The sequence below is a fragment of the Rissa tridactyla genome, chromosome 1, assembly GCF_028500815.1.
Source record: "Rissa tridactyla isolate bRisTri1 chromosome 1, bRisTri1.patW.cur.20221130, whole genome shotgun sequence".
Classification (NCBI taxonomy): Eukaryota; Metazoa; Chordata; class Aves; order Charadriiformes; family Laridae; genus Rissa; species Rissa tridactyla.
Window position 1 is genome coordinate 142784824 of NC_071466.1, and position 19254 is coordinate 142804077.

Here is a 19254-nt window from a genome sequence, read left to right on the forward strand (position 1 = left end):
TGCCTGGTCTCTCGGAGGACTCTTCTGTTGTGGGGTTGTTGAGGGTCGAAGAACAGCAGGTGCCGATTGCTACCACAACGGTGCATCGGCGGCAATATCGCACTAACCGAGACTCTCTGATTCCCATCCACGAGCTGATTCGTCAACTAGAGGTTCAAGGAGTGATCAGCAAGACTCGCTCACCCTTTAACAGTCCTATATGGCCGATGTGAAAAATCTAGTGGAGAGTGGAGGCTAACTGTAGACTATCGTGGCCTGAATGAAGTCACGCCACCGCTGAGCACTGCCGTGCCGGACATGCTAGAACTCCAGTACGAACTGGAGTCCGAGGCAGCCAAGTGGTATGCCACGATTGATATAGCTAATGCATTCTTCTCAATCCCTTTGGCAGCGGAGTGCAGGCCACAGTTTGCTTTCACTCGGAGGGGCGTCCAATACACCTGGAATCGACTGCCCCAGGGGTGGAAACACAGCCCCACCATTTGCCATGGACTGATCCAGACTGCACTGGAACAGGGTGAAGCTCCAGAACATCTGCAATGCATTGATGACATCATTGTATGGGGGAAACAGAGCAGAAGAAGTTTTGGAGAAAGGGAGTAAAATAGTCCAAATCCTTCTGAAAGCTGGTTTGGCCATAAAACGAAGTAAGGTCGAGGGACCTGTGCAGGAGATCCAGTTTTTAGGAATAAAATGGCAAGATGGACGCCGTCAGATTCCAATGGATGTGATCAACAAAATAGCAGCTATGTCTCCACCAACTAGTAAAAAGGAAACACAAGCTTTCTTAGGCATTGTGGGGTTTTGGAGAATGCATAGCCCAGATTACAGTCAAATTGTAAGCCCTCTCTATCAAGTGACCTGGAAGAAGAATGACTTTAAATGGGGTCCTGAGCAACGGCAAGCTTTTGAACAAATCAAACAGGAAATAGTCCACGCAGCAGCCCTGGGGCCAGTCCGGGCAGGACAAGATGTTAAAAATGTGCTCTATACCGCAGCCGGGGAGAACGGCCCTACCTGGAGCCTCTGGCAGAAAGCACCAGGGGAGCCCCGAGGTCGACCCCTAGGGTTTTGGAGTCGGGGATACAGAGGATCCCAAGCCCGCTGCACTCCAACAGAAAAAGAGATATTGGCAGCGTATGAAGGGGTTCGAGCTGCTTCGGAAGTAGTTGGTACAGAAGCAGCCCAGCTCCTCTTAGCGCCTCGATTGCCGGTGCTGGGCTGGATGTTCAAAGAAAGGGTCCCCACCACACATCATGCAACTGATGCTACATGGAGTAAGTGGATTGCATTGATCACACAGCGAACTCGAATGGGAAACCCCAGTCGCCCAGGAATTCTGGAAGTGATCATGGACTGGCCAGAAGGCAAGGATTTTGGAATGTCACCGGAGGAGGAGGTGACACGTGCAGAAGAGGCCCCACCATATAATAAACTGCCAGAAAATGAGAAGAAATATGCCCTGTTCACTGATGGGTCCTGCCGGATTGTGGGAAAGCATCGAAAGTGGAAGGCTGCTGTGTGGCGTCCTACACGACAAGTTGCAGAAGCCAGTGAAGGAGAGGGCGAATCGAGCCAGTTTGCAGAGGTGAAAGCCATTCAGCTGGCTTTGGGCATTACTGAGCGAGAAAAATGGCCAGTACTTTTACCTCTACACTGACTCATGGATGGTGGCGAATGCTCTGTGGGGGTGGTTACAGCAGTGGAAGCAGGGCAACTGGCAGCGCAGAGGCAAACCCATCTGGGCTGCTGAACTATGGCAAGATATTGCTGCCCGGATAGAGAATCTGGTTGTGAAAGTACGCCACGTAGACGCCCATGTACCGAAGAATCGGGCCACGGAGGAACATCAGAACAACCAGCAAGTGGATTGGGCTGCTAGGATTGAAGTGGCTCAGGTGGATCTGGATTGGCAACATACGGGTGAACTGTGCATAGCTCGGTGGGCCCTTGACTCCTCAGGCCATCAAGGAAGAGATGTGACACCGAGGGGTGGACTTGACCATGGACACTATTGCACAGGTCATCCATGAATGTGAGACATGCGCTGCAATCAAGCAAGCCAAGCGTTTGAAGCCTCTTTGGTATGGAGGGCGGTGGCTGAACTACAAGTATGGGGAGGCCTGGCAGCTTGATTGTATCACACTGCCACAAACCCGTCAAGGCAAGCGCTATGTGCTCACAATGGTGGAAGCAACCACCGGATGGATGGCTGGAAACATACCCTGTGCCCCATGCTACTGCCCGGAACACTATCCTGGGACTTGAAAAGCAAGCCCTGTGGCGACACGGTACCCCAGAGAGAATCGAGTCGGACAACGGGACTCATTTCCGAAACAGCCTCGTAGACACCTGGGCCAAAGAGCATGGTATCGAGTGGGTGTATCGCATCCCATATCACGCACCAGCCTCCGGGAAGAGAGAACGATACCATGGATTGTTAAAAACTACACTGAGAGCAATGGGTGGTGGGACTTTAAACCATTGGGACACACATCTAGCGAAAGCTACCTGGCTGGTTAACACCAGGGGATCTAACAATCGGGCTGGCCCTGCCCAATCAAAACTTCCACGTACTGTAGAAGGGGATAAAGTCCCTGTAGTGCACATGAAGACCATGCTAGGGAAGCCAGTCTGGGTTAGTCCTGCCTTAGGCAAAGGCAAACCCATCCGTGGGATTGCTTTTGCCCAAGGACCTGGGTGCACTTGGTGGGTGATGCGGAAGGATGGGGAAGTCCGATGTGTACCTCATGGGGATCTCATTTTGGGTGAGAATAGCCAATGAATCAAATTGTGTGCTGTTAATTACTAAGTAACACTGTCACTGTGTGTCCTCATTGTTATAATTGCTATCAGTTGTACTACGAGTAAGGCACAGGGGTGATGGGATAAGAACTGACCTCAGCAGCTGGCGCCCAGCAACTTCCTCAAGATCTACATCTTCAGCCCACGGACTGCGTGCATGAGCCACACCGAGTGCACCGGTCACAAGCTCCGAAAAATACAGCATGCAACAGACCAGCACCACCCAGCATCTCACCTGCCCTGAGAGACTGTTCTAACAGATGGAGCCCAAAGCCATGGATTCAAAGAACTCCACGGACACTTTGGAGGGATGGCCCATAAACTAAGGGCATTATATCCGCATGAATATACATGTGTATATATATATGACAGGGGAAAGTGGTGGCAATTCATTGGAACCTGTAAGATCTGGGCATGGCATAGACGGTATGGAATAAGGGGTGGATAATGTCCCGGTTCCGGCAGGGATAGGGTTAATTTTTTCCTGGTATTCCATGCCGTGTGAGCCATGCCCACCCTGAGCTGCCAGGGGAGGGGGCAGGAAGTCGCCGCTTGGAGTGGGCTGGGGCGTCCCGGGTCCGGTCGGGGAGCGGCGGTTCCGTAATCGTGTTTGTATATGCCTCTGTCCGTGTTATTGTTGTTGTTTGCCTGTTCCCTTTGCTCTTCTGTTAAACTGCCTTTGTCTCAACCCAAGAGTCTTGCCTTTTTTCTTCTGATTCTTCCTGTATTGGGAAGGCGCGAGTGAGCGGCACGTGGTTCTTTGTTGCCGTCTGAGGCTAAACCACGGCAGTCCTTTTTCGGCGCCCAACGGGGGGCTCGAAGGGTTGAGATAACGACAGAATCCAACTAGAGCTTGAAAAAACGAACGTGCTGTATGCGTTTCTTGTATTAGGCAAATAGTCGCTGGTCGCCATGTTGCTTGGTTTGTTCTCATGGCTGTGTTATGTGAATTCCTATGTGTCTTATGTACTCCTTCCGATGATTTTTGTTACTTCTGGGAGAGGGATGAGGATTATCGTTTTGTTGTCCTGTGCAATATCGGCTTATGAGATGATAACATCACTTGTTAGACAGTTACTTTGGGGCTTTTATGTGGTGGTGCTGTCCTGTCCGTACCTTGGGCATCGTCTCTCAGAATTTATTAATAATTACACCCAGTCTGTGGGGGAAACGGGGGGGGACGCTTTCCCCAGCTCTTTTGCCTCCCTTTTCTCCTTCGGGTCAGGTATGGCAGCTTTTGAGAATTTTGACTATCCTTGGGATACTCAAACCAGCCTGGTCCTATTGTTATGTCTGCTGAATGTGTTCCACGTCCTGTTTAAGGTTAAACAGCTATTTAAGACTACTACCCGGAGATCTGCTCCGAGGCTGGATAGTCGGGGTGGCACGGCATGTGGGAGAACATGGGCAGGTACCTAGAGAACTACTCACCTCCAGTGGTCTGGGACTTCACTCCTGAGCAATTACAGGACCCTGATAAAGTGGTAGAATATTTGAAGGGAAAATGCTGTGGCTATTCTAGAGAGGCACAACTCACCACGCTGTGCTGGGCCCTGGCCAGTATCTACCAGGCACTGCTCAGAATTATGCAGCACCGTCAGCGGGAAGAGATGGAGACCAGACCAGCAGCCACTGTGGCTGCTGCAACCCCTGCAAGGGACACTGTGGCTACTGCAAGCCCCGCGGCAGCCATTGCGGCTACTGCAACCCCCGCGGCAGCCACTGCGGCTACTGCAACCCCCGCGGCAGCCACTGCGGCTACTCCAACCCCTGTGGCAGCCACTGCCGCTGAACCAGGGAACCAACCCGTGCCGGTATCAGTTGCCCCCATACAGAAGAAGAAGTACACAAAGAAATCAGTTCGCTTAGTAAGAGATGATGATGAACCAGGGTCATCACGAGAGCAGGAGGAAGAGGCAGAACCAGAGGTAATTAGTCGATCCCTATCCTTGAGTGAGCTGCGGGATATGCGAAAAGATTTTAGCCGACTTTCAGGCGAGCACATTGTCACCTGGCTGCTCCGGTGCTGGGATAACGGGGCCAGTAGCCTGGAATTAGAGGGTAGGGAGGCCAGGCAGCTGGGATCCCTGTCTAGGGAAGGCGGTATTGACAAGGCAATTGGGAAGAAGACCCAAGCCCTCAGCCTCTGGAAACGACTCCTGTCAGGCGTGAGGGAGAGGTACCCCTTCAGTGAGGATGTTGTATGTCAACCAAGCAAGTGGACTACCATGGGAAGAGGTAACCAGTACCTGAGAGAATTAGCCGTGCGGGAGAGGATTTATTATGACTTTGACAATGCAGACTTACCTACAGACCCTGATGAGGTGCAATGCACAAGGCCTATGTGGCGGAAGTTTGTACGGAGCGCCCATCGTCATATGCCAACTCATTGGCAGTAATGGAATGGAAAGGTGAAGAGGGACCAACGGTGGATGAGGTGGCTGGCCGGCTCCGGAGATATGAAGAAAGTCTCTCTTTCCCCCTTGTCTCAGCTGTGGAGAAACTGTCGCGGAAGGTCCAGCAACTTGAAGAGAATATGTCCTACTCCCCACCTGTAGACGGGCCAGCGTCTCAGCTATTAGAAGCAGGCATTTCCCCACTCAAGAGAGAGTACAGAGGGTACACACCACGAGGCACCCTGTGGTTCTACCTGCGTGACCACGGAGAGGACATGAGGCAGTGGGATGGACAACCTACTTCGACCCTGCGGACAGGAGTTGCAAGGAAGGACAACCACAAAAGGGGATCCCTCCGGATCCGGGAGGTGCCGGAAAAAGGCCGGCCCAGTTTCCAGTGGGCAGTTCCCCAGACCGAGCAGAAGGCCTGATCTTGCTTCTGATCCTCTTGAAGGAACTTCCAAGTCATTTATGCAAGAAGTGAGTAATAGATACTATGACCAGTATTATAGAGGGGCCCTGCCTCTGGCCAGGTGGAGGAAAGGGACAACCGGGTTTATTGGACGGCGTGGATTCGATGGCCTGGCACATCAGACCCACAGGAGTATAAGGCTCTAGTGGACACGGGTGCACAGTGTACTTTAATACCATCAAGCTATAGAGGGGCAGAACCCATTTGTATTTCTGGGGTGACAGGGGGATCCCAAGAGTTGACTGTACTGGAGGCGGAAGTGAGCCTAACTGGGAATGAGTGGCAAAAACACCCCATTGTGACTGGCCCAGAGGCTCCATGCGTCCTTGGCATAGATTACCTCAGGAGAGGGTATTTTAAGGACCCAAAAGGGTGCCGTTGGGCCTTTGGCGTAGTTGCCTTGGAGACGGAGCAAGTTAAACAGTTGTCTACCTTGCCTGGTCTCTCGGAGGACTCTTCTGTTGTGGGGTTGTTGAGGGTCGAAGAACAGCAGGTGCCGATTGCTACCACAACGGTGCATCGGCGGCAATATCGCACTAACCGAGACTCTCTGATTCCCATCCACGAGCTGATTCGTCAACTAGAGGTTCAAGGAGTGATCAGCAAGACTCGCTCACCCTTTAACAGTCCTATATGGCCGATGTGAAAAATCTAGTGGAGAGTGGAGGCTAACTGTAGACTATCGTGGCCTGAATGAAGTCACGCCACCGCTGAGCACTGCCGTGCCGGACATGCTAGAACTCCAGTACGAACTGGAGTCCGAGGCAGCCAAGTGGTATGCCACGATTGATATAGCTAATGCATTCTTCTCAATCCCTTTGGCAGCGGAGTGCAGGCCACAGTTTGCTTTCACTCGGAGGGGCGTCCAATACACCTGGAATCGACTGCCCCAGGGGTGGAAACACAGCCCCACCATTTGCCATGGACTGATCCAGACTGCACTGGAACAGGGTGAAGCTCCAGAACATCTGCAATGCATTGATGACATCATTGTATGGGGGAAACAGAGCAGAAGAAGTTTTGGAGAAAGGGAGTAAAATAGTCCAAATCCTTCTGAAAGCTGGTTTGGCCATAAAACGAAGTAAGGTCGAGGGACCTGTGCAGGAGATCCAGTTTTTAGGAATAAAATGGCAAGATGGACGCCGTCAGATTCCAATGGATGTGATCAACAAAATAGCAGCTATGTCTCCACCAACTAGTAAAAAGGAAACACAAGCTTTCTTAGGCATTGTGGGGTTTTGGAGAATGCATAGCCCAGATTACAGTCAAATTGTAAGCCCTCTCTATCAAGTGACCTGGAAGAAGAATGACTTTAAATGGGGTCCTGAGCAACGGCAAGCTTTTGAACAAATCAAACAGGAAATAGTCCACGCAGCAGCCCTGGGGCCAGTCCGGGCAGGACAAGATGTTAAAAATGTGCTCTATACCGCAGCCGGGGAGAACGGCCCTACCTGGAGCCTCTGGCAGAAAGCACCAGGGGAGCCCCGAGGTCGACCCCTAGGGTTTTGGAGTCGGGGATACAGAGGATCCCAAGCCCGCTGCACTCCAACAGAAAAAGAGATATTGGCAGCGTATGAAGGGGTTCGAGCTGCTTCGGAAGTAGTTGGTACAGAAGCAGCCCAGCTCCTCTTAGCGCCTCGATTGCCGGTGCTGGGCTGGATGTTCAAAGAAAGGGTCCCCACCACACATCATGCAACTGATGCTACATGGAGTAAGTGGATTGCATTGATCACACAGCGAACTCGAATGGGAAACCCCAGTCGCCCAGGAATTCTGGAAGTGATCATGGACTGGCCAGAAGGCAAGGATTTTGGAATGTCACCGGAGGAGGAGGTGACACGTGCAGAAGAGGCCCCACCATATAATAAACTGCCAGAAAATGAGAAGAAATATGCCCTGTTCACTGATGGGTCCTGCCGGATTGTGGGAAAGCATCGAAAGTGGAAGGCTGCTGTGTGGCGTCCTACACGACAAGTTGCAGAAGCCAGTGAAGGAGAGGGCGAATCGAGCCAGTTTGCAGAGGTGAAAGCCATTCAGCTGGCTTTGGGCATTACTGAGCGAGAAAAATGGCCAGTACTTTTACCTCTACACTGACTCATGGATGGTGGCGAATGCTCTGTGGGGGTGGTTACAGCAGTGGAAGCAGGGCAACTGGCAGCGCAGAGGCAAACCCATCTGGGCTGCTGAACTATGGCAAGATATTGCTGCCCGGATAGAGAATCTGGTTGTGAAAGTACGCCACGTAGACGCCCATGTACCGAAGAATCGGGCCACGGAGGAACATCAGAACAACCAGCAAGTGGATTGGGCTGCTAGGATTGAAGTGGCTCAGGTGGATCTGGATTGGCAACATACGGGTGAACTGTGCATAGCTCGGTGGGCCCTTGACTCCTCAGGCCATCAAGGAAGAGATGTGACACCGAGGGGTGGACTTGACCATGGACACTATTGCACAGGTCATCCATGAATGTGAGACATGCGCTGCAATCAAGCAAGCCAAGCGTTTGAAGCCTCTTTGGTATGGAGGGCGGTGGCTGAACTACAAGTATGGGGAGGCCTGGCAGCTTGATTGTATCACACTGCCACAAACCCGTCAAGGCAAGCGCTATGTGCTCACAATGGTGGAAGCAACCACCGGATGGATGGCTGGAAACATACCCTGTGCCCCATGCTACTGCCCGGAACACTATCCTGGGACTTGAAAAGCAAGCCCTGTGGCGACACGGTACCCCAGAGAGAATCGAGTCGGACAACGGGACTCATTTCCGAAACAGCCTCGTAGACACCTGGGCCAAAGAGCATGGTATCGAGTGGGTGTATCGCATCCCATATCACGCACCAGCCTCCGGGAAGAGAGAACGATACCATGGATTGTTAAAAACTACACTGAGAGCAATGGGTGGTGGGACTTTAAACCATTGGGACACACATCTAGCGAAAGCTACCTGGCTGGTTAACACCAGGGGATCTAACAATCGGGCTGGCCCTGCCCAATCAAAACTTCCACGTACTGTAGAAGGGGATAAAGTCCCTGTAGTGCACATGAAGACCATGCTAGGGAAGCCAGTCTGGGTTAGTCCTGCCTTAGGCAAAGGCAAACCCATCCGTGGGATTGCTTTTGCCCAAGGACCTGGGTGCACTTGGTGGGTGATGCGGAAGGATGGGGAAGTCCGATGTGTACCTCATGGGGATCTCATTTTGGGTGAGAATAGCCAATGAATCAAATTGTGTGCTGTTAATTACTAAGTAACACTGTCACTGTGTGTCCTCATTGTTATAATTGCTATCAGTTGTACTACGAGTAAGGCACAGGGGTGATGGGATAAGAACTGACCTCAGCAGCTGGCGCCCAGCAACTTCCTCAAGATCTACATCTTCAGCCCACGGACTGCGTGCATGAGCCACACCGAGTGCACCGGTCACAAGCTCCGAAAAATACAGCATGCAACAGACCAGCACCACCCAGCATCTCACCTGCCCTGAGAGACTGTTCTAACAGATGGAGCCCAAAGCCATGGATTCAAAGAACTCCACGGACACTTTGGAGGGATGGCCCATAAACTAAGGGCATTATATCCGCATGAATATACATGTGTATATATATATGACAGGGGAAAGTGGTGGCAATTCATTGGAACCTGTAAGATCTGGGCATGGCATAGACGGTATGGAATAAGGGGTGGATAATGTCCCGGTTCCGGCAGGGATAGGGTTAATTTTTTCCTGGTATTCCATGCCGTGTGAGCCATGCCCACCCTGAGCTGCCAGGGGAGGGGGCAGGAAGTCGCCGCTTGGAGTGGGCTGGGGCGTCCCGGGTCCGGTCGGGGAGCGGCGGTTCCGTAATCGTGTTTGTATATGCCTCTGTCCGTGTTATTGTTGTTGTTTGCCTGTTCCCTTTGCTCTTCTGTTAAACTGCCTTTGTCTCAACCCAAGAGTCTTGCCTTTTTTCTTCTGATTCTTCCTGTATTGGGAAGGCGCGAGTGAGCGGCACGTGGTTCTTTGTTGCCGTCTGAGGCTAAACCACGGCAGTCCTTTTTCGGCGCCCAACGGGGGGCTCGAAGGGTTGAGATAACGACAGAATCCAACTAGAGCTTGAAAAAACGAACGTGCTGTATGCGTTTCTTGTATTAGGCAAATAGTCGCTGGTCGCCATGTTGCTTGGTTTGTTCTCATGGCTGTGTTATGTGAATTCCTATGTGTCTTATGTACTCCTTCCGATGATTTTTGTTACTTCTGGGAGAGGGATGAGGATTATCGTTTTGTTGTCCTGTGCAATATCGGCTTATGAGATGATAACATCACTTGTTAGACAGTTACTTTGGGGCTTTTATGTGGTGGTGCTGTCCTGTCCGTACCTTGGGCATCGTCTCTCAGAATTTATTAATAATTACACCCAGTCTGTGGGGGAAACGGGGGGGGACGCTTTCCCCAGCTCTTTTGCCTCCCTTTTCTCCTTCGGGTCAGGTATGGCAGCTTTTGAGAATTTTGACTATCCTTGGGATACTCAAACCAGCCTGGTCCTATTGTTATGTCTGCTGAATGTGTTCCACGTCCTGTTTAAGGTTAAACAGCTATTTAAGACTACTACCCGGAGATCTGCTCCGAGGCTGGATAGTCGGGGTGGCACGGCATGTGGGAGAACATGGGCAGGTACCTAGAGAACTACTCACCTCCAGTGGTCTGGGACTTCACTCCTGAGCAATTACAGGACCCTGATAAAGTGGTAGAATATTTGAAGGGAAAATGCTGTGGCTATTCTAGAGAGGCACAACTCACCACGCTGTGCTGGGCCCTGGCCAGTATCTACCAGGCACTGCTCAGAATTATGCAGCACCGTCAGCGGGAAGAGATGGAGACCAGACCAGCAGCCACTGTGGCTGCTGCAACCCCTGCAAGGGACACTGTGGCTACTGCAAGCCCCGCGGCAGCCATTGCGGCTACTGCAACCCCCGCGGCAGCCACTGCGGCTACTGCAACCCCCGCGGCAGCCACTGCGGCTACTCCAACCCCTGTGGCAGCCACTGCCGCTGAACCAGGGAACCAACCCGTGCCGGTATCAGTTGCCCCCATACAGAAGAAGAAGTACACAAAGAAATCAGTTCGCTTAGTAAGAGATGATGATGAACCAGGGTCATCACGAGAGCAGGAGGAAGAGGCAGAACCAGAGGTAATTAGTCGATCCCTATCCTTGAGTGAGCTGCGGGATATGCGAAAAGATTTTAGCCGACTTTCAGGCGAGCACATTGTCACCTGGCTGCTCCGGTGCTGGGATAACGGGGCCAGTAGCCTGGAATTAGAGGGTAGGGAGGCCAGGCAGCTGGGATCCCTGTCTAGGGAAGGCGGTATTGACAAGGCAATTGGGAAGAAGACCCAAGCCCTCAGCCTCTGGAAACGACTCCTGTCAGGCGTGAGGGAGAGGTACCCCTTCAGTGAGGATGTTGTATGTCAACCAAGCAAGTGGACTACCATGGGAAGAGGTAACCAGTACCTGAGAGAATTAGCCGTGCGGGAGAGGATTTATTATGACTTTGACAATGCAGACTTACCTACAGACCCTGATGAGGTGCAATGCACAAGGCCTATGTGGCGGAAGTTTGTACGGAGCGCCCATCGTCATATGCCAACTCATTGGCAGTAATGGAATGGAAAGGTGAAGAGGGACCAACGGTGGATGAGGTGGCTGGCCGGCTCCGGAGATATGAAGAAAGTCTCTCTTTCCCCCTTGTCTCAGCTGTGGAGAAACTGTCGCGGAAGGTCCAGCAACTTGAAGAGAATATGTCCTACTCCCCACCTGTAGACGGGCCAGCGTCTCAGCTATTAGAAGCAGGCATTTCCCCACTCAAGAGAGAGTACAGAGGGTACACACCACGAGGCACCCTGTGGTTCTACCTGCGTGACCACGGAGAGGACATGAGGCAGTGGGATGGACAACCTACTTCGACCCTGCGGACAGGAGTTGCAAGGAAGGACAACCACAAAAGGGGATCCCTCCGGATCCGGGAGGTGCCGGAAAAAGGCCGGCCCAGTTTCCAGTGGGCAGTTCCCCAGACCGAGCAGAAGGCCTGATCTTGCTTCTGATCCTCTTGAAGGAACTTCCAAGTCATTTATGCAAGAAGTGAGTAATAGATACTATGACCAGTATTATAGAGGGGCCCTGCCTCTGGCCAGGTGGAGGAAAGGGACAACCGGGTTTATTGGACGGCGTGGATTCGATGGCCTGGCACATCAGACCCACAGGAGTATAAGGCTCTAGTGGACACGGGTGCACAGTGTACTTTAATACCATCAAGCTATAGAGGGGCAGAACCCATTTGTATTTCTGGGGTGACAGGGGGATCCCAAGAGTTGACTGTACTGGAGGCGGAAGTGAGCCTAACTGGGAATGAGTGGCAAAAACACCCCATTGTGACTGGCCCAGAGGCTCCATGCGTCCTTGGCATAGATTACCTCAGGAGAGGGTATTTTAAGGACCCAAAAGGGTGCCGTTGGGCCTTTGGCGTAGTTGCCTTGGAGACGGAGCAAGTTAAACAGTTGTCTACCTTGCCTGGTCTCTCGGAGGACTCTTCTGTTGTGGGGTTGTTGAGGGTCGAAGAACAGCAGGTGCCGATTGCTACCACAACGGTGCATCGGCGGCAATATCGCACTAACCGAGACTCTCTGATTCCCATCCACGAGCTGATTCGTCAACTAGAGGTTCAAGGAGTGATCAGCAAGACTCGCTCACCCTTTAACAGTCCTATATGGCCGATGTGAAAAATCTAGTGGAGAGTGGAGGCTAACTGTAGACTATCGTGGCCTGAATGAAGTCACGCCACCGCTGAGCACTGCCGTGCCGGACATGCTAGAACTCCAGTACGAACTGGAGTCCGAGGCAGCCAAGTGGTATGCCACGATTGATATAGCTAATGCATTCTTCTCAATCCCTTTGGCAGCGGAGTGCAGGCCACAGTTTGCTTTCACTCGGAGGGGCGTCCAATACACCTGGAATCGACTGCCCCAGGGGTGGAAACACAGCCCCACCATTTGCCATGGACTGATCCAGACTGCACTGGAACAGGGTGAAGCTCCAGAACATCTGCAATGCATTGATGACATCATTGTATGGGGGAAACAGAGCAGAAGAAGTTTTGGAGAAAGGGAGTAAAATAGTCCAAATCCTTCTGAAAGCTGGTTTGGCCATAAAACGAAGTAAGGTCGAGGGACCTGTGCAGGAGATCCAGTTTTTAGGAATAAAATGGCAAGATGGACGCCGTCAGATTCCAATGGATGTGATCAACAAAATAGCAGCTATGTCTCCACCAACTAGTAAAAAGGAAACACAAGCTTTCTTAGGCATTGTGGGGTTTTGGAGAATGCATAGCCCAGATTACAGTCAAATTGTAAGCCCTCTCTATCAAGTGACCTGGAAGAAGAATGACTTTAAATGGGGTCCTGAGCAACGGCAAGCTTTTGAACAAATCAAACAGGAAATAGTCCACGCAGCGGCCCTGGGGCCAGTCCGGGCAGGACAAGATGTTAAAAATGTGCTCTATACCGCAGCCGGGGAGAACGGCCCTACCTGGAGCCTCTGGCAGAAAGCACCAGGGGAGCCCCGAGGTCGACCCCTAGGGTTTTGGAGTCGGGGATACAGAGGATCCCAAGCCCGCTGCACTCCAACAGAAAAAGAGATATTGGCAGCGTATGAAGGGGTTCGAGCTGCTTCGGAAGTAGTTGGTACAGAAGCAGCCCAGCTCCTCTTAGCGCCTCGATTGCCGGTGCTGGGCTGGATGTTCAAAGAAAGGGTCCCCACCACACATCATGCAACTGATGCTACATGGAGTAAGTGGATTGCATTGATCACACAGCGAACTCGAATGGGAAACCCCAGTCGCCCAGGAATTCTGGAAGTGATCATGGACTGGCCAGAAGGCAAGGATTTTGGAATGTCACCGGAGGAGGAGGTGACACGTGCAGAAGAGGCCCCACCATATAATAAACTGCCAGAAAATGAGAAGAAATATGCCCTGTTCACTGATGGGTCCTGCCGGATTGTGGGAAAGCATCGAAAGTGGAAGGCTGCTGTGTGGCGTCCTACACGACAAGTTGCAGAAGCCAGTGAAGGAGAGGGCGAATCGAGCCAGTTTGCAGAGGTGAAAGCCATTCAGCTGGCTTTGGGCATTACTGAGCGAGAAAAATGGCCAGTACTTTTACCTCTACACTGACTCATGGATGGTGGCGAATGCTCTGTGGGGGTGGTTACAGCAGTGGAAGCAGGGCAACTGGCAGCGCAGAGGCAAACCCATCTGGGCTGCTGAACTATGGCAAGATATTGCTGCCCGGATAGAGAATCTGGTTGTGAAAGTACGCCACGTAGACGCCCATGTACCGAAGAATCGGGCCACGGAGGAACATCAGAACAACCAGCAAGTGGATTGGGCTGCTAGGATTGAAGTGGCTCAGGTGGATCTGGATTGGCAACATACGGGTGAACTGTGCATAGCTCGGTGGGCCCTTGACTCCTCAGGCCATCAAGGAAGAGATGTGACACCGAGGGGTGGACTTGACCATGGACACTATTGCACAGGTCATCCATGAATGTGAGACATGCGCTGCAATCAAGCAAGCCAAGCGTTTGAAGCCTCTTTGGTATGGAGGGCGGTGGCTGAACTACAAGTATGGGGAGGCCTGGCAGCTTGATTGTATCACACTGCCACAAACCCGTCAAGGCAAGCGCTATGTGCTCACAATGGTGGAAGCAACCACCGGATGGATGGCTGGAAACATACCCTGTGCCCCATGCTACTGCCCGGAACACTATCCTGGGACTTGAAAAGCAAGCCCTGTGGCGACACGGTACCCCAGACAGAATCGAGTCGGACAACGGGACTCATTTCCGAAACAGCCTCGTAGACACCTGGGCCAAAGAGCATGGTATCGAGTGGGTGTATCGCATCCCATATCACGCACCAGCCTCCGGGAAGAGAGAACGATACCATGGATTGTTAAAAACTACACTGAGAGCAATGGGTGGTGGGACTTTAAACCATTGGGACACACATCTAGCGAAAGCTACCTGGCTGGTTAACACCAGGGGATCTAACAATCGGGCTGGCCCTGCCCAATCAAAACTTCCACGTACTGTAGAAGGGGATAAAGTCCCTGTAGTGCACATGAAGACCATGCTAGGGAAGCCAGTCTGGGTTAGTCCTGCCTTAGGCAAAGGCAAACCCATCCGTGGGATTGCTTTTGCCCAAGGACCTGGGTGCACTTGGTGGGTGATGCGGAAGGATGGGGAAGTCCGATGTGTACCTCATGGGGATCTCATTTTGGGTGAGAATAGCCAATGAATCAAATTGTGTGCTGTTAATTACTAAGTAACACTGTCACTGTGTGTCCTCATTGTTATAATTGCTATCAGTTGTACTACGAGTAAGGCACAGGGGTGATGGGATAAGAACTGACCTCAGCAGCTGGCGCCCAGCAACTTCCTCAAGATCTACATCTTCAGCCCACGGACTGCGTGCATGAGCCACACCGAGTGCACCGGTCACAAGCTCCGAAAAATACAGCATGCAACAGACCAGCACCACCCAGCGTCTCACCTGCCCTGAGAGACTGTTCTAACAGATGGAGCCCAAAGCCATGGATTCAAAGAACTCCACGGACACTTTGGAGGGATGGCCCATAAACTAAGGGCATTATATCCGCATGAATATACATGGGGGTATATATATATGACAGGGGAAAGTGGTGGCAATTCATTGGAACCTGTAAGATCTGGGCATGGCATAGACGGTATGGAATAAGGGGTGGATAATGTCCCGGTTCCGGCAGGGATAGGGTTAATTTTTCCTGGTATTCCATGCCGTGTGAGCCATGCCCACCCTGAGCTGCCGGGGGAGGGGGCAGGAAGTCGCCGCTTGGAGTGGGCTGGGGCGTCCCGGGTCCGGTCGGGGAGCGGCGGTTCCGTAATCGTGTTTGTATATGCCTCTGTCCGTGTTATTGTTGTTGTTTGCCTGTTCCCTTTGCTGTTCTGTTAAACTGCCTTTGTCTCAACCCAAGAGTCTTGCCTTTTTTCTTCTGATTCTTCCTGTATTGGGAAGGCGCGAGTGAGCGGCACGTGGTTCTTTGTTGCCGTCTGAGGCTAAACCACGGCAGTCCTTTTTCGGCGCCCAACGGGGGGCTCGAAGGGTTGAGATAACGACAGAATCCAACTAGAGCTTGAAAAAACGAACGTGCTGTATGCGTTTCTTGTATTAGGCAAATAGTCGCTGGTCGCCATGTTGCTTGGTTTGTTCTCATGGCTGTGTTATGTGAATTCCTATGTGTCTTATGTACTCCTTCCGATGACTTTTGTTACTTCTGGGAGAGGGATGAGGATTATCGTTTTGTTGTCCTGTGCAATATCGGCTTATGAGATGATAACATCACTTGTTAGACAGTTACTTTGGGGCTTTTATGTGGTGGTGCTGTCCTGTCCGTACCTTGGGCATCGTCTCTCAGAATTTATTAATAATTACACCCAGTCTGTGGGGGAAACGGGGGGGGACGCTTTCCCCAGCTCTTTTGCCTCCCTTTTCTCCTTCGGGTCAGGTATGGCAGCTTTTGAGAATTTTGACTATCCTTGGGATACTCAAACCAGCCTGGTCCTATTGTTATGTCTGCTGAATGTGTTCCACGTCCTGTTTAAGGTTAAACAGCTATTTCAGACTACTACCCGGAGATCTGCTCCGAGGCTGGATAGTCGGGGTGGCACGGCATGTGGGAGAACATGGGCAGGTACCTAGAGAACTACTCACCTCCAGTGGTCTGGGACTTCACTCCTGAGCGATTACAGGACCCTGATAAAGTGGTAGAATATTTGAAGGGAAAATGCTGTGGCTATTCTAGAGAGGCACAACTCACCACGCTGTGCTGGGCCCTGGCCAGTATCTACCAGGCACTGCTCAGAATTATGCAGCACCGTCAGCGGGAAGAGATGGAGACCAGACCAGCAGCCACTGTGGCTGCTGCAACCCCTGCAAGGGACACTGTGGCTACTGCAACCCCCGCGGCAGCCACTGCGGCTACTGCAACCCCCGCGGCAGCCACTGCGGCTACTCCAACCCCTGTGGCAGCCACTGCCGCTGAACCAGGGAACCAACCCGTGCCGGTATCAGTTGCCCCCATACAGAAGAAGAAGTACACAAAGAAATCAGTTCGCTTAGTAAGAGATGATGATGAACCAGGGTCATCACGAGAGCAGGAGGAAGAGGCAGAACCAGAGGTAATTAGTCGATCCCTATCCTTGAGTGAGCTGCGGGATATGCGAAAAGATTTTAGCCGACTTTCAGGCGAGCACATTGTCACCTGGCTGCTCCGGTGCTGGGATAACGGGGCCAGTAGCCTGGAATTAGAGGGTAGGGAGGCCAGGCAGCTGGGATCCCTGTCTAGGGAAGGCGGTATTGACAAGGCAATTGGGAAGAAGACCCAAGCCCTCAGCCTCTGGAAACGACTCCTGTCAGGCGTGAGGGAGAGGTACCCCTTCAGTGAGGATGTTGTATGTCAACCAAGCAAGTGGACTACCATGGGAAGAGGTAACCAGTACCTGAGAGAATTAGCCGTGCGGGAGAGGATTTATTATGACTTTGACAATGCAGACTTACCTACAGACCCTGATGAGGTGCAATGCACAAGGCCTATGTGGCGGAAGATTGTACGGAGCGCCCATCGTCATATGCCAACTCATTGGCAGTAATGGAATGGAAAGGTGAAGAGGCACCAACGGTGGATGAGGTGGCTGGCCGGCTCCGGAGATATGAAGAAAGTCTCTCTTTCCCCCTTGTCTCAGCTGTGGAGAAACTGTCGCGGAAGGTCCAGCAACTTGAAGAGAATATGTCCTACTCCCCACCTGTAGACGGGCCAGCGTCTCAGCTATTAGAAGCAGGCATTTCCCCACTCGAGAGAGAGAGTACAGAGGGTACACACCACGAGGCACCCTGTGGTTCTACCTGCGTGACCACGGAGAGGACATGAGGCAGTGGGATGGACAACCTACTTCGACCCTGCGGACAGGAGTTGCAAGGAAGGACAACCACAAAAGGGGATCCCTCCGGATCCGGGAGGTGCCGGAAAAAGGCCGGCCCGGTTTCCAGTGGGCAGTTCCCCAGACCGAGCAGAAGGCCTGATCTTGCTTCTGATCCTCTTGAAGGAACTTCCAAGTCATTTATGCAAGAAGTGAGTAAGGGATACTATGACCAGTATTATAGAGGGGCCCTGCCTCTGGCCAGGTGGAGGAAAGGGACAACCGGGTTTATTGGACGGCGTGGATTCGATGGCCTGGCACATCAGACCCACAGGAGTATAAGGCTCTAGTGGACACGGGTGCACAGTGTACTTTAATACCATCAAGCTATAGAGGGGCAGAACCCATTTGTATTTCTGGGGTGACAGGGGGATCCCAAGAGTTGACTGTACTGGAGGCGGAAGTGAGCCTAACTGGGAATGAGTGGCAAAAACATCCCATTGGGACTGGCCCAGAGGCTCCATGCGTCCTTGGCATAGATTACCTCAGGAGAGGGTATTTTAAGGACCCAAAAGGGTGCCGTTGGGCCTTTGGCGTAGTTGCCTTGGAGACGGAGCAAGTTAAACAGTTGTCTACCTTGCCTGGTCTCTCGGAGGACTCTTCTGTTGTGGGGTTGTTGAGGGTCGAAGAACAGCAGGTGCCGATTGCTACCACAACGGTGCATCGGCGGCAATATCGCACTAACCGAGACTCTCTGATTCCCATCCACGAGCTGATTCGTCAACTAGAGGTTCAAGGAGTGATCAGCAAGACTCGCTCACCCTTTAACAGTCCTATATGGCCGATGTGAAAAATCTAGTGGAGAGTGGAGGCTAACTGTAGACTATCGTGGCCTGAATGAAGTCACGCCACCGCTGAGCACTGCCGTGCCGGACATGCTAGAACTCCAGTACGAACTGGAGTCCGAGGCAGCCAAGTGGTATGCCACGATTGATATAGCTAATGCATTCTTCTCAATCCCTTTGGCAGCGGAGTGCAGGCCACAGTTTGCTTTCACTCGGAGGGGCGTCCAATACACCTGGAATCGACTGCCCCAGGGGTGGAAACACAGCCCCACCATTTGCCATGGACTGATCCAGACTGCACTGGAACAGGGTGAAGCTCCAGAACATCTGCAATGCATTGATGACATCATTGTATGGGGGAAACAGAGCAGAAGAAGTTTTGGAGAAAGGGAGTAAAATAGTCCAAATCCTTCTGAAAGCTGGTTTGGCCATAAAACGAAGTAAGGTCGAGGGACCTGTGCAGGAGATCCAGTTTTTAGGAATAAAATGGCAAGATGGACGCCGTCAGATTCCAATGGATGTGATCAACAAAATAGCAGCTATGTCTCCACCAACTAGTAAAAAGGAAACACAAGCTTTCTTAGGCATTGTGGGGTTTTGGAGAATGCATAGCCCAGATTACAGTCAAATTGTAAGCCCTCTCTATCAAGTGACCTGGAAGAAGAATGACTTTAAATGGGGTCCTGAGCAACGGCAAGCTTTTGAACAAATCAAACAGGAAATAGTCCACGCAGCGGCCCTGGGGCCAGTCCG